Below are 14,623 nucleotides of genomic sequence, written 5' to 3'. Positions count from 1 at the left end.
ATTTCAACCGGGGTGGTCGAGTGGTTAAGGCGTTGGACTTAAGTTCCAATGGACAATTGTCCGCGTGGGTTAGAACCCCAGCTCTGGTATTAGCTAGGGTAACCTTTGTGATAAGAAGATTAAGGGATGCTTGGAGAGTTTTAACCGTGGAAATGTGTTAACACGATACGTTGTGGTTAAGTATCGCACATGGCGATACGGAATAGCACCAATAATTCTCCAAGCCGTTATTTCACGATGCTCAATTATTCCTTCCATATCTCAAAATTTTAAATTCAAAATCCCAAGTATTACCATCACTTTTTGAAGCTCCATTCATTTTGTTGAGTTATCAAAATGGCAAATTATTGAAAAATCTGAAGGTCGTCAAATAGTAATGCACTTGGGCGATTTAGAATACTAAGGTTCATTTCCCGTATTTTTTACAAATTCAAGTAACCTTATTAACCTGAAATTTCAACCAGGGTGGCCGAGTGCTTAAGGCGATGGACTTAAGGTTCAATGGACAATTGTCTGCGTGGGTTTGAACTCCACCTCTGGTGGTTAACGTGTGTGATAAGATGATTGAAGGATGCTTGGAGAATTTCAACGTGGAAATATGTTTGCCATGACACGTTGGGGCGAGGTATCAAACTTGGAAAGACAGAATAGCCACAAAAATTCTGCCAGCCATTATTTTACGATGCGCAATTATTCCTTCCATGTCACCAAATTTCAAAATGAAAATCTCAAAGATTACCATCCCTTTTTGCAGTTCCAATCAATTTAATGAATTATCAAAGCAGCAAATTTTTAAAGAAATAGGAAGGTCGGAAGATGTCAATGCTCCTACACAATTTATAATACTAAGGTTTATTTCCCGTACTTTTTCCAAATTCAAGTAACCTTATTAACTTGAAATTTCAACCAGGTTGGCCGAGTGCTTAAGGCGATGGACTTAAGTTCCAATGGACAAATGTCTGCGTGGGTTCGAACCCCACCTCCGTTGGTTAACGTGTGTGATAAGATGATTGAAGGATGCTTGGAGAATTTCAACGTGAAAATGTGTTTGCTATGACACGTTGGGGCGAAGTATCAAACTTGGAGAGACAGAATAGCTACAAAAAATCTACCAGCCATTATTTAACGATGCGCAATTATTCCTTCCATGTCACCAAATTTTAAAATCAAAATCTCAAAGATTACCATCCCTTTTTGCAGTTCCAATCAATTTAATGAATTATCAAAGCAGAAAATTTTTAAAGAAATAGGAAGGTCGGCAGATGTCAATGCTCTTACACAATTTAGAATACTAAGGTTCATTTCCTGTACTTTTTCCAAATTCAAGTAACCTTATTAACCTGAAGTTTCACACAGGGTGGCCGAGTGGTTAAGGCGTTGGACTTAAGTTCCATTGGACGATTGTCCGCGTGGGTTCGAACCCAACCTCTGGTATTTGCTTGGTTAACCTGTGTGATAAGAAGATTGAGGGATGCTTGGAGAGTTTTAACCGTGGAAATGTGTGTGCCATGAAACGTTGGGACGAAGTATCAAACGTGGAGAGACAGAATAGCTACAATAATTCTATCAGCCATTATTTAACGATGCACAGTTATTCCTTCCATGTCACCAAATTGCAAATTCAAAATCTCAAAGATTACCATCCCTTTTTGCAGCTCCAATCAATTTAATGAATTATCAAAGCAGCAAATTATTAAAGAAATAGGAAAGTCGGCAGATGTCAATGCTCCTACACAATTTAGAATACTAAGGTTCATTGCCAGTACCTTTTCCAAGTTCAGGTAACCTTATTAACCTGAAATTTCAACCAGGGTGGCCGAGTGGTTAAGGCGTTGGACTTAATTTGCGAATGGTCAATTGTTTGAGTGGATTCGAACCCCACCTCCGGTATTAGGTAGGTTAATCTGGGTGATAAGATGATTGAGGGATGCTTGGAGAATTTTAACGTGGAAATGTGTTTGCAATGACACGTTGTGGCGAGGTATCGAACCCGAAGAAATAGAATAGCTGCAATAGTTGTACCAGCCGTTATTTCACAATGCGCAATTATTCCTTCCATATCTCAAAATTTCAAACTCAAAATCCCAAATATTACCACACTTTTTTGCAGTTCCAGTCAGTTTGTTGAAGTATCAAAAAGGCAAATTATTAAGGAAATAAGAAGATCGACAGATGTTAATACTCTTACACAATTTAGAGTATTAAGGTTCATTGCCAGTACTGTTTCTATGTTCAAGCACCGTTATTAACCTGAAATTTCAACCAGGGTGGCCGAGTGATTAAGGCGTTGCACTTCAGTGCCAGTGGATGAATGTCCGCGTGGGTTCGAACCCCACCTCTGGTATTAGCTGGGTTAACATGTGTGATAAGATGATTGAAGGATGCTTGGAGAATTTAAACGTGGAAATATGTTTGCCATGACACGTTGTGGCGAAGTATCAAACCTCGAGAAATAGAATAGCTGCAATAGTTGTACCAGCCGTTATTTCACAATGCACAATTATTCCTTCCATATCTCAAAATTTCAAACTCAAAGTCCCAAATATTACCATACTTTTTTGCAGTTTCAGTCAATTTGTTGAATTATCAAAACGGCAAGTTATTAAAGAAATAAGAGAATCGACAGATGTTAATGCTCTTGCGCGATTTAGAATACTAAGGTTCAATGCCAGTACTTTTTCCAACTTCAAGTAACCTTATTAACCTGAAATGTCAACCAGGGTGGCCTAGTGGTTAAGGCGTTGGACTTAAGTTCTAATGGACAATTGCCGGAGTGGGTTCGAACCCCACCTCTGTCATTAGCTAGGTGAACGTTTTTGATAAGATGATTGAAGAATGCTTGGAGAATTTTAAACGTGGAAATATGTTTGCCATGACACGTTGTGGCGAAGTATCAAGCCTCGTGAAATAGAATAGTTGCAATAGTTGTACCAGCCGTTATTTCACAATGCACAATTATTCCTTCCATATCTCAAAATTTCAAACTCAAAATCCCAATTATTACCATACTTTTTTGCAGTTTCAGTCAATTTGTTGAATTATCAAAACGGCAAGTTATTAAAGAAAAAGGAGAATCGACAGATGTTAATGCTCTTGCGCGATTTAGAATACTAAGGTTCATTGCCAGTACTTTTTCCAACTTCAAGTAACCTTATTAACCTAAAATGTCAACCAGGGTGGCCCATTGGTTAAGGCGTTGGACTTAACTTCCAATGGATGATTGTCCGCGCGGGATCGAACCCCACCTCTGGCATTAGCGGGGTTAACCTGTTAATAAGATGATTGAAGGATACTTGGAGATTTTAACGTGGAAATGCGTTAACATGACACGTTGTGTTGAATTATCCCACATGGCGAAAGAGAATAGCCCCAATAATTCTACAGGCCGTTATTTCACGATGCACAATAATGCCTTCCATATCTCAAAATTTCATACTCAAAATCCCAAACATTATCATCCCTTTTTGCAGCTATATTCATTTTGTGGAACTACAAAATGGCAAACTATTGAAAAATCTGAAGGTCGTCAAATTGTAGTCCCCTTGGGCGATTTAGAATACTAAGGTTCATTTCCCGTACTTTTTTCAAATTCAAGTAACCTTATTAACCTGAAATTTCAACTTTGGTGGCCGAGTGATTAAGGCGTTGCACTTCAGTTCCAATGGATGAATGTCCGCGTGGGTTCGAACCCCACCTCTGGTATTAGCTGGGTTAACCTGTGTGATAAGATGATTGAAGGATGCTTGGAGAATTTAAACGTGGAAATGTGTTTGCCATGACACGTTGTGGCGAAGTATCGAACGTGGAGAAATAGAATAGCTGCAATAGTTGTACCAGCCGTTATTTCACAATGCGCAATTATTCCTTCCATATCTCAAAATTTCAAACTCAAAATCCCAAATATTACCATACTTTTTTGCAGTTCCAGTCAGTTTGTTGAAGTATCAAAAAGGCAAATTATTAAGGAAATAAGAAGATCGACAGATGTTAATACTTTTACACGATTTAGAGTATTAAGGTTCATTGCCAGTACTGTTTCTATGTTCAAGCACCGTTATTAACCTGAAATTTCAACCAGGGTGGCCGAGTGATTAAGGCGTTGCACTTCAGTGCCAATGGATGAATGTCCGCGTGGGTTCGAACCCCACCTCTGGTATTAGCTGGGTTAACCTGTGTGATAAGATGATTGAAGGATGCTTGGAGAATTTAAACGTGGAAATATGTTTGCCATGACACGTTGTGGCGAAGTATCAAACCTCGAGAAATAGAATAGCTGCAATAGTTGTACCAGCCGTTATTTCACAATGCACAATTATTCCTTCCATATCTCAAAATTTCAAACTCAAAATCCCAAATATTACCATACTTTTTTGCAGTTTCAGTCAATTTGTTGAATTATCAAAACGGCAAGTTATTAAAGAAATAAGAGAATCGACAGATGTTAATGCTCTTGCGCGATTTAGAATACTAAGGTTCATTGCCAGTACTTTTTCCAACTTCAAGTAACCTTATTAACCTGAAATGTCAACCAGGGTGGCCCATTGGTTAAGGCGTTGGACTTAACTTCCAATGGATGATTGTCCGCGTGGGATCGAAATCGAACCCCACCTCTGGCATTAGCGGGGTTAACCTGTGTAATAAGATGATTGAAGGATACTTGGAGATTTTAACGTGGAAATGCGTTAACATGACACGTTGTGGTGAATTATCGCATATGGCGAAATGGAATGGCACAAATAATTCTACAAGCCGTTATTTCACGATGCAGAATTATGCCTTCCATATCTCCAAATTTCGAACTCAAAATCCCAAATATTACTATCCCTTTTTGCAGCTCCATTCATTTTGTCGAGTTATCAAATTGGCAAATTATTGAAAAATCTGAAGGTCTTCAAATAGTAATGCTCTTGGGCGATTTAGAATACTAAGGTTCATTTCCCGTACTTTTTTCAAATTCAAGTAACCTTATTAACCTGAAATTTCAACTTTGGTGGCCGAGTGGTTAAGGCGATGGACTTAAGTTCCAATGGACAATTGTCCGCGTCGGTTCGAACCCCACCTCTGGTATTAGCTAGCTTAACCTGTGTGATAAGAAGATTGAGGAATGCTTGGAGAGTTTAACCGTGGAAATGTGTTTGCCATGAAACGTTGGGGCGAAGTATCAAACATGGAGAAACAGAATAGCTACAATAATTCTACCAGCCATTATTTAACGATGCGCAATTATTCCTTCCATGTCACCAAATTGCAAATTCAAAATCTCAAAGATTACCATCCCTTTTGGCAGTTCCAATCAATTTAACGAATTATCAAAGCATCAAATTATTAAAGAAATAGGAAGGTCGGCAGATGTCAATGCTCCTACACAATTTAGAATACTAAGGTTCATTGCCAGTACCTTTTCCAAGTTCAGGTGACCTTATTAACCTGAAATTTCAACCAGGGTGGCCGAGTGGTTAAGGCGTTGGACTTAAGTTCCGAATGGACAATTGTTTGAGTGGATTCGAACCCCACCTCTGGTATTAGCTAGGTTAATCTGGGTGATAAGATGATTGAAGGATGCTTGGAGAATTTTAACGTGGAATAGTGTTTGCAATGACACGTTGTGGCGAAGTATCGAACCTGGAGAAATAGAATAGCTGCAATAGTTGTACCAGCCGTTATTTCACAATGCGCAATTATTCCTTCCATATCTCAAAATTGCAAACTCAAAATCCCAAATATTACCATACTTTTTTGCAGTTCCAGTCAGTTTATTGAAGTATCAAAAAGGCAAATTATAAAGGAAATAAGAAGATCGACAGATGTTAATACTCTTACACGATTTAGAGTATTAAGTTTCATTGCCAGTACTGTTTCTATGTTCAAGCACCGTTATTAACCTGAAATTTCAACCAGGGTGGCCGAGTGATTAAGGCGTTGCACTTCAGTTCCAATGGATGAATGTCCGCGTGGGTTCGAACCCCACCTCTGGTATTAGCTGGGTTAACCTGTGTGATAAGATGATTGAAGGATGCTTGGAGAATTTAAACGTGGAAATGTGTTTGCCATGACACGTTGTGGCGAAGTATCGAACCTGGAGAAATAGAATAGCTGCAATAGTTGTACCAGCCGTTATTTCACAATGCGCAATTATTCCTTCCATATCTCAAAATTTCAAACTCAAAATCCCAAATATTACCATACTTTTTTGCAGTTCCAGTCAGTTTGTTGAAGTATCAAAAAGGCAAATTATTAAGGAAATAAGAAGATCGACAGATGTTAATACTCTTACACGATTTAGAGTATTAAGGTTCATTGCCAGTACTGTTTCTATGTTCAAGCACCGTTATTAACCTGAAATTTCTACCAGGGTGGCCGAGTGATTAAGGCGTTGCACTTCAGTGCCAATGGATGAATGTCCGCGTGGGTTCGAACCCCACCTCTGGTATTAGCTGGGTTAACCTGTGTGATAAGATGATTGAAGGATGCTTAAAGAATTTAAACGTGGAAATATGTTTGCCATGACACGTTGTGGCGAAGTATCAAACCTCGAGAAATAGAATAGCTGCAATAGTTGTACCAGCCGTTATTTCACAATGCACAATTATTCCTTCCATATCTCAAAATTTCAAACTCAAAATCCCAAATATTACCATACTTTTTTGCAGTTTCAGTCAATTTGTTGAATTATCAAAACGGCAAGTTATTAAAGAAATAAGAGAATCGACAGATGTTAATGCTCTTGCGCGATTTAGAATACTAAGGTGCATTTCCAGTACTTTTTCCAACTTCAAGTAACCTTATTAACCTGAAATGTCAACCAGGGTGGCCCATTGGTTAAGGCGTTGGACTTAACTTCCAATGGATGATTGTCCGCGTGGGATCGAAATCGAACCCCACCTCTGGCATTAGCGGGGTTAACCTGTGTAATAAGATGATTGAAGGATACTTGGAGATTTTAACGTGGAAATGCGTTAACATGACACGTTGTGGTGAATTATCGCATATGGCGAAATGGAATGGCACAAATAATTCTACAAGCCGTTATTTCACGATGCAGAATTATGCCTTCCATATCTCCAAATTTCGAACTCAAAATCCCAAATATTACTATCCCTTTTTGCAGCTCCATTCATTTTGTCGAGTTATCAAATTGGCAAATTATTGAAAAATTTGAAGGTCTTCAAATAGTAATGCTCTTGGGCGATTTAGAATACTAAGGTTCATTTCCCGTACTTTTTTCAAATTCAAGTAACCTTATTAACCTGAAATTTCAACTTTGGTGGCCGAGTGGTTAAGGCAATGGACTTAAGTTCCAATGGACAATTGTCCGCGTCGGTTCGAACCCCACCTCTGGTATTAGCTGGGTTAACCTGTGTGATAAGAAGATTGAGGAATGCTTGGAGAGTTTAACCGTGGAAATGTGTTTGCCATGAAACGTTGGGGCGAAGTATCAAACATGGAGAAACAGAATAGCTACAATAATTCTACCAGCCATTATTTAACGATGCGCAATTATTCCTTCCATGTCACCAAATTGCAAATTCAAAATCTGAAAGATTACCATCCCTTTTGGCAGTTCCAATCAATTTAATGAATTATCAAAGCAGCAAATTATTAAAGAAATAGGAAGGTCGGCAGATGGCAATGCTCCTACACAATTTAGAATACTAAGGTTCATTGCCAGTACCTTTTCCAAGTTCAGGTGACCTTATTAACCTGAAATTTCAACCAGGGTGGCCGAGTGGTTAAGGCGTTGGACTTAAGTTCCGAATGGACAATTGTTTGAGTGGATTCGAACCCCACCTCTGGTATTAGCTAGGTTAATCTGGGTGATAAGATGATTGAAGGATGCTTGGAGAATTTTAACGTGGAATAGTGTTTGCAATGACACGTTGTGGCGAAGTATCGAACCCGGAGAAATAGAATAGCTGCAATAGTTGTACCAGCCGTTATTTCACAATGCGCAATTATTCCTTCCATATCTCAAAATTTCAAGCTCAAAATCCCAAATATTACCATACTTTTTTGCAGTTCCAGTCAGTTTGTTGAAGTATCAAAAAGGCAAATTATTAAGGAAATAAGAAGATCGACAGATGTTAATACTCTTACACGATTTAGAGTATTAAGGTTCATTGCCAGTACTGTTTCTATGTTCAAGCACCGTTATTAACCTGAAATTTCAACCAGGGTGGCCGAGTGATTAAGGCGTTGCACTTCAGTGCCAATGGATGAATGTCCGCGTGGGTTCGAACCCCACCTCTGGTATTAGCTGGGTCAACCTGTGTGAAAAGATGATTGAAGGATGCTTGGAGAATTTAAACGTGGAAATATGTTTGCCATGACACGTTGTGGCGAAGTATCAAACCTCGAGAAATAGAATAGCTGCAATAGTTGTACCAGCCGTTATTTCACAATGCACAATTATTCCTTCCATATCTCAAAATTTCCAACTCAAAATCCCAAATATTACCATACTTTTTTGCAGTTTCAGTCAATTTGTTGAATTATCAAAACGGCAAGTTATTAAAGAAATAAGAGAATCGACAGATGTTAATGCTCTTGCGCGATTTAGAATACTAAGGTTCATTGCCAGTACTTTTTCCAACTTCAAGTAACCTTATTAACCCGAAATGACAACCAGGGTGGCCCATTGGTTAAGGCGTTGGACTTAACTTCCAATGGATGATTGTCCGCGTGGGATCGAACCCCACCTCTGGCATTAGCGGGGTTAACCTGTGTAATAAGATGATTGAAGGATACTTGGAGATTTTAACGTGGAAATGCGTTAACATGACACGTTGTGGTGAATTATCGCATATGGCGAAATGGAATGGCACAAATAATTCTACAAGCCGTTATTTCACGATACGGAATTATGCCTTCCATATCTCCAAATTTCGAACTCAAAATCCCAAATATTACTATCCCTTTTTGCAGCTCCATTCATTTTGTCGAGTTATCAAATTGGCAAATTATTGAAAAATCTGAAGGTCTTCAAATAGTAATGCTCTTGGGCGATTTAGAATACTAAGGTTCATTTCCCGTACTTTTTTCAAATTCAAGTAACCTTATTAACCTGAAATTTCAACTTTGGTGGCCGAGTGGTTAAGGCGATGGACTTAAGTTCCATTGGACAATTGTCCGCGTGGGTTCGAACCCCACCTCTGGTATTAGCTAGCTTAACCTGTGTGATAAGAAGATTGAGGAATGCTTGGAGAGTTTAACCGTGGAAATGTGTTTGCCATGAAACGTTGGGGCGAAGTATCAAACATGGAGAAACAGAATAGCCACAATAATTCTACCAGCCATTATTTAACGATGCGCAATTATTCCTTCCATGTCACCAAATTGCAAATTCAAAATCTCAAAGATTACCATCCCTTTTGGCAGTTCCAATCAATTTAATGAATTATCAAAGCAGCAAATTATTAAAGAAATAGGAAGGTCGGCAGATGTCAATGCTCCTACACAATTTAGAATACTAAGGTTCATTGCCAGTACCTTTTCCGAATTCAGGTAACCTTATTAACCTGAAATTTCAACCAGGGTGGCCGAGTGGTTAAGGCGTTGGACTTAAGTTCCGAATGGACAATTGTTTGAGTGGATTCGAACCCCACCTCTGGTATTAGCTAGTTTAATCTGGGTGATAAGATGATTGAAGGATGCTTGGAGAATTTAAACGTGGAAATGTGTTTGCCATGACACGTTGTGACGAAGTATCGAACCTGGAGAAATAGAATAGCTGCAATAGTTGTACCAGCCGTTATTTCACAATGCGCAATTATTCCTTCCATATCTCAAAATTTCAAACTCAAAATCCCAAATATTACCATACTTTTTTGCAGTTCCAGTCAGTGTGTTGAAGTATCAAAAAGGCAAATTATTAAGGAAATAAGAAGATCGACAGATGTTAATACTCTTACACGATTTAGAGTATTAAGGTTCATTGCCAGTACTGTTTCTATGTTCAAGCACCGTTATTAACCTGAAATTTCAACCAGGGTGGCCGAGTGATTAAGGCGTTGCACTTCAGTGCCAATGGATGAATGTCCGCGTGGGTTCGAACCCCACCTCTGGTATTAGCTGGGTCAACCTGTGTGAAAAGATGATTGAAGGATGCTTGGAGAATTTAAACGTGGAAATATGTTTGCCATGACACGTTGTGGCGAAGTATCAAACCTCGAGAAATAGAATAGCTGCAATAGTTGTACCAGCCGTTATTTCACAATGCACAATTATTCCTTCCATATCTCAAAATTTCCAACTCAAAATCCCAAATATTACCATACTTTTTTGCAGTTTCAGTCAATTTGTTGAATTATCAAAACGGCAAGTTATTAAAGAAATAAGAGAATCGACAGATGTTAATGCTCTTGCGCGATTTAGAATACTAAGGTTCATTGCCAGTACTTTTTCCAACTTCAAGTAACCTTATTAACCCGAAATGACAACCAGGGTGGCCCATTGGTTAAGGCGTTGGACTTAACTTCCAATGGATGATTGTCCGCGTGGGATCGAACCCCACCTCTGGCATTAGCGGGGTTAACCTGTGTAATAAGATGATTGAAGGATACTTGGAGATTTTACCGTGGAAATGCGTTAACATGACACGTTGTGGTGAATTATCGCATATGGCGAAATGGAATGGCACAAATAATTCTACAAGCCGTTATTTCACGATACGGAATTATGCCTTCCATATCTCCAAACTTCGAACTCAAAATCCCAAATATTACTATCCCTTTTTGCAGCTCCATTCATTTTGTCGAGTTATCAAATTGGCAAATTATTGAAAAATCTGAAGGTCTTCAAATAGTAATGCTCTTGGGCGATTTAGAATACTAAGGTTCATTTCCCGTACTTTTTTCAAATTCAAGTAACCTTATTAACCTGAAATTTCAACTTTGGTGGCCGAGTGGTTAAGGCGATGGACTTAAGTTCCATTGGACAATTGTCCGCGTGGGTTCGAACCCCACCTCTGGTATTAGCTAGCTTAACCTGTGTGATAAGAAGATTGAGGAATGCTTGGAGAGTTTAACCGTGGAAATGTGTTTGCCATGAAACGTTGGGGCGAAGTATCAAACATGGAGAAACAGAATAGCTACAATAATTCTACCAGCCATTATTTAACGATGCGCAATTATTCCTTCCATGTCACCAAATTGCAAATTCAAAATCTGAAAGATTACCATCCCTTTTGGCAGTTCCAATCAATTTAATGAATTATCAAAGCAGCAAATTATTAAAGAAATAGGAAGGTCGGCAGATGTCAATGCTCCTACACAATTTAGAATACTAAGGTTCATTGCCAGTACCTTTTCCGAATTCAGGTAACCTTATTAACCTGAAATTTCAACCAGGGTGGCCGAGTGGTTAAGGCGTTGGACTTAAGTTCCGAATGGACAATTGTTTGAGTGGATTCGAACCCCACCTCTGGTATTAGCTAGTTTAATCTGGGTGATAAGATGATTGAAGGATGCTTGGAGAATTTAAACGTGGAAATGTGTTTGCCATGACACGTTGTGACGAAGTATCGAACCTGGAGAAATAGAATAGCTGCAATAGTTGTACCAGCCGTTATTTCACAATGCGCAATTATTCCTTCCACATCTCAAAATATCAAACTTATAATCCTAAATATTACGATACTTTTTTGCAGTTCCAGTCAAGATGTTGAATTATCAAAACGGCAAAATCTTAAAAAAATAACAAGATCGACAGATGTTAATGCTCTTACACGATTTAGAGTATTAAGGTTCATTGCCAGTACTGTTTCTATGTTCAAGCACCGTTATTAACCTGAAATTTCAACCAGGGTGGACGAGTGGTTAAGGCGTTGGACTTAAGTTCCAATGGACAATTGTCCGCGTGGGTTCGAACCCCACCTCTGGTATTAGCTAGGCTAACCTGTGTGATAAGATGATTAAAGGATGCTTGGAGAATTTAACCGTGGAAATATGTTTGCCATGAAACGTTATCGCCAAGTATCGAACCTGGAGAAATAGAATAACTGCAATACTTGTACCAGCCGTTATTCCAAAATGCGCAATTATTCCTTACATATCTCAAAATTTCAAACACAAAATCCCAAATATTACCATACTTTTTTGCAGTTCCAGTCAGTTTGTTGAAGTTTCAAAAAGGCAAATTATTAAGGAAATAAGAAGATCGACAGATGTTAATACTCTTACACGATTTAGAGTATTAGGGTTCATTGCCAGTACTTTTTCTAAATTCAAGTAACGTTATAACCCTGAAATTTCAACCAGGTTGGCTGAGTGGTTAAAGCGTTGCACTTTAGTTCCAATGGAAGATTGTCCGCGTGGGTTCGAACCCCACCTCTGGTATTAGCTGGGTTAACCTGTGTGATAAATTGATTAAAAGATACTTTGAGAATTTAAACGTGGAAATGTGTTTGCCATGACACGTTGTGGCGAAGTATCGAACCTGGAGAAATAGAATATCTGTAATAGTTGTACCAGCCGTTATTTCACAATGCGCAATTATTTCTTCCACATCTCAAAATCTCAAACTTATAATCCTAAATATTACGATACTTTTTTGCAGTTCCAGTCAAGTTGTTGAATTATCAAAACGGCAAAGTCTTAAAAAAATAACAAGATCGACAGATGTTAATGCTCTTACACGATTTAGAGTATTAAGGTTCATTGCCAGTACTGTTTCTATGTTCAAGCACCGTTATTAACCTGAAATTTCAACTTTGGTGGCCGAGTGGTTCAGGCGATGGACTTAAGTTCCATTGGACAATTGTCCGCGTGGGTTCGAACCCCACCTCTGGTATTAGCTAGCTTAACCTGTGTGATAAGAAGATTGAGAAATGCTTGGAGAGTTTAACTGTGGAAATGTGTTTGCCATGAAACCTTAGGGCGAAGTATCAAACATGGAGAAACAGAATAGCTACAATAATTCTACCAGCCATTATTTAACGATGCGCAATTATTCCTTCCATGTCACCAAATTGCAAATTCAAAATCTCAAAGATTACCATCCCTTTTGGCAGTTCCAATCAATTTAATGAATTATCAAAGCAGCAAATTATTAAAGAAATAGGAAGGTCGGCAGATGTCAATGCTCCTACACAATTTAGAATACTAAGGTTCATTGCCAGTACCTTTTCCAAGTTCAGGTAACCTTATTAACCTGAAATTTCAACCAGGGTGGCCGAGTGGTTAAAGCGTTGGACTTAAGTTCCGAATGGACAATTGTTTGAGTGGATTCGAACCCCACCTCTGGTATTAGCTGGGTTAACCTGTGTGATAAGAAGATTGAGGAATGCTTGGAGAGTTTAACTGTGAAAATGTGTCTGCCATGACACGTTGTGGCGAAGTATCGAACCTGGAGAAATAGAATATCTGTAATAGTTGTACCAGCCGTTGTTTCACAATGTGCAATTATTCCTTCCAGACCTCAAGATTTCAAACTCTAAATCCCAAAAATTACCATGCTTTCCCAAAAATTACCATGCTCCAAACCCCACCTCTAGTATTAGCTAGGCTAACCTGTGTGATAAGAAGATTGAGGTATGGTTGGAGAGTTAAACCGTGGAAATGTCTCAACATGAGACGTTGTGGTGAAGTATTGCACATGGTGAAATGGAATAGCACCAATAATTCTACAAGCCGTTATTTCAAGATGCGCAATTATTCCTTCGATATGTCAAAATTTCATACTCAAAATCCCAAATATTACCATCCCTTTACGTGGTGAAGTGTCGCACATGGTGAAATGGAATAGCCCCAATAATTCTACAAGCTGTTAATTCATGATGTGCAATGATGTCTTCCATATCTCAAAATTTCATACTCAAAATCACAAACATTACCATCCCTTTTTGCAGCTATATTCATTTTGTTGAACTACAAAATGCCAAACTATTGAAAAATCTGAAGGTCGTCAAATTGTAGTGCCCTTGGGCGATTTAGAATACTAAGGTTCATTTCCCGTACTTTTTCCAATTTCAAGTAACCTTATTAACCTGAAATTTCAACCAGGGTGGACGAGTGGTTAAGGCGTTGGACTTAAGTTCCAATGGACAATTGTCCGCGTGGGTTCGAACCCCACCTCTGGTATTAGCTAGGCTAACCTGTGTGATAAGATGATTAAAGGATGCTTGGAGAATTTAACCGTGGAAATATGTTTGCCATGAAACGTTATCGCCAAGTATCGAACCTGGAGAAATAGAATAACTGCAATACTTGTACCAGCCGTTATTCCAAAATGCGCAATTATTCCTTACATATCTCAAAATTTCAAACACAAAATCCCAAATATTACCATACTTTTTTGCAGTTCCAGTCAGTTTGTTGAAGTTTCAAAAAGGCAAATTATTAAGGAAATAAGAAGATCGACAGATGTTAATACTCTTACACGATATAGAGTATTAGGGTTCATTGCCAGTACTTTTTCTAAATTCAAGTAACGTTATAACCCTGAAATTTCAACCAGGTTGGCTGAGTGGTTAAAGCGTTGCACTTTAGTTCCAATGGAAGATTGTCCGCGTGGGTTCGAACCCCACCTCTGGTATTAGCTGGGTTAACCTGTGTGATAAATTGATTAAAAGATACTTTCAGAATTTAAACGTGGAAATGTGTTTGCCATGACACGTTGTGGCGAAGTA

The 14,623-nt window shown here is 38.7% G+C and overlaps 2 non-coding genes across 2 annotated transcripts; both read left to right on the top strand.

Moving 5' to 3' along the window:
- The first annotated feature begins 11,795 nt into the window (after positions 1–11,795).
- Trnal-uaa (transfer RNA leucine (anticodon UAA)) lies at positions 11,796–11,878 on the top strand. The gene has a single exon. It is a non-coding gene; the product is annotated as a tRNA-Leu (tRNA).
- A 2,114-nt stretch (positions 11,879–13,992) lies between these two features.
- Positions 13,993–14,075, top strand: Trnal-uaa (transfer RNA leucine (anticodon UAA)). The gene has a single exon. It is a non-coding gene; the product is annotated as a tRNA-Leu (tRNA).
- Positions 14,076–14,623: the final 548 nt, after the last annotated feature.

The sequence above is a fragment of the Hydractinia symbiolongicarpus genome, chromosome 2 (genome assembly GCF_029227915.1).
Source record: "Hydractinia symbiolongicarpus strain clone_291-10 chromosome 2, HSymV2.1, whole genome shotgun sequence".
Classification (NCBI taxonomy): Eukaryota; Metazoa; Cnidaria; class Hydrozoa; order Anthoathecata; family Hydractiniidae; genus Hydractinia; species Hydractinia symbiolongicarpus.
The sequence above is the reverse complement of the archived record's forward strand: the minus strand, read 5'-3'. Positions and strand labels throughout refer to the sequence as shown.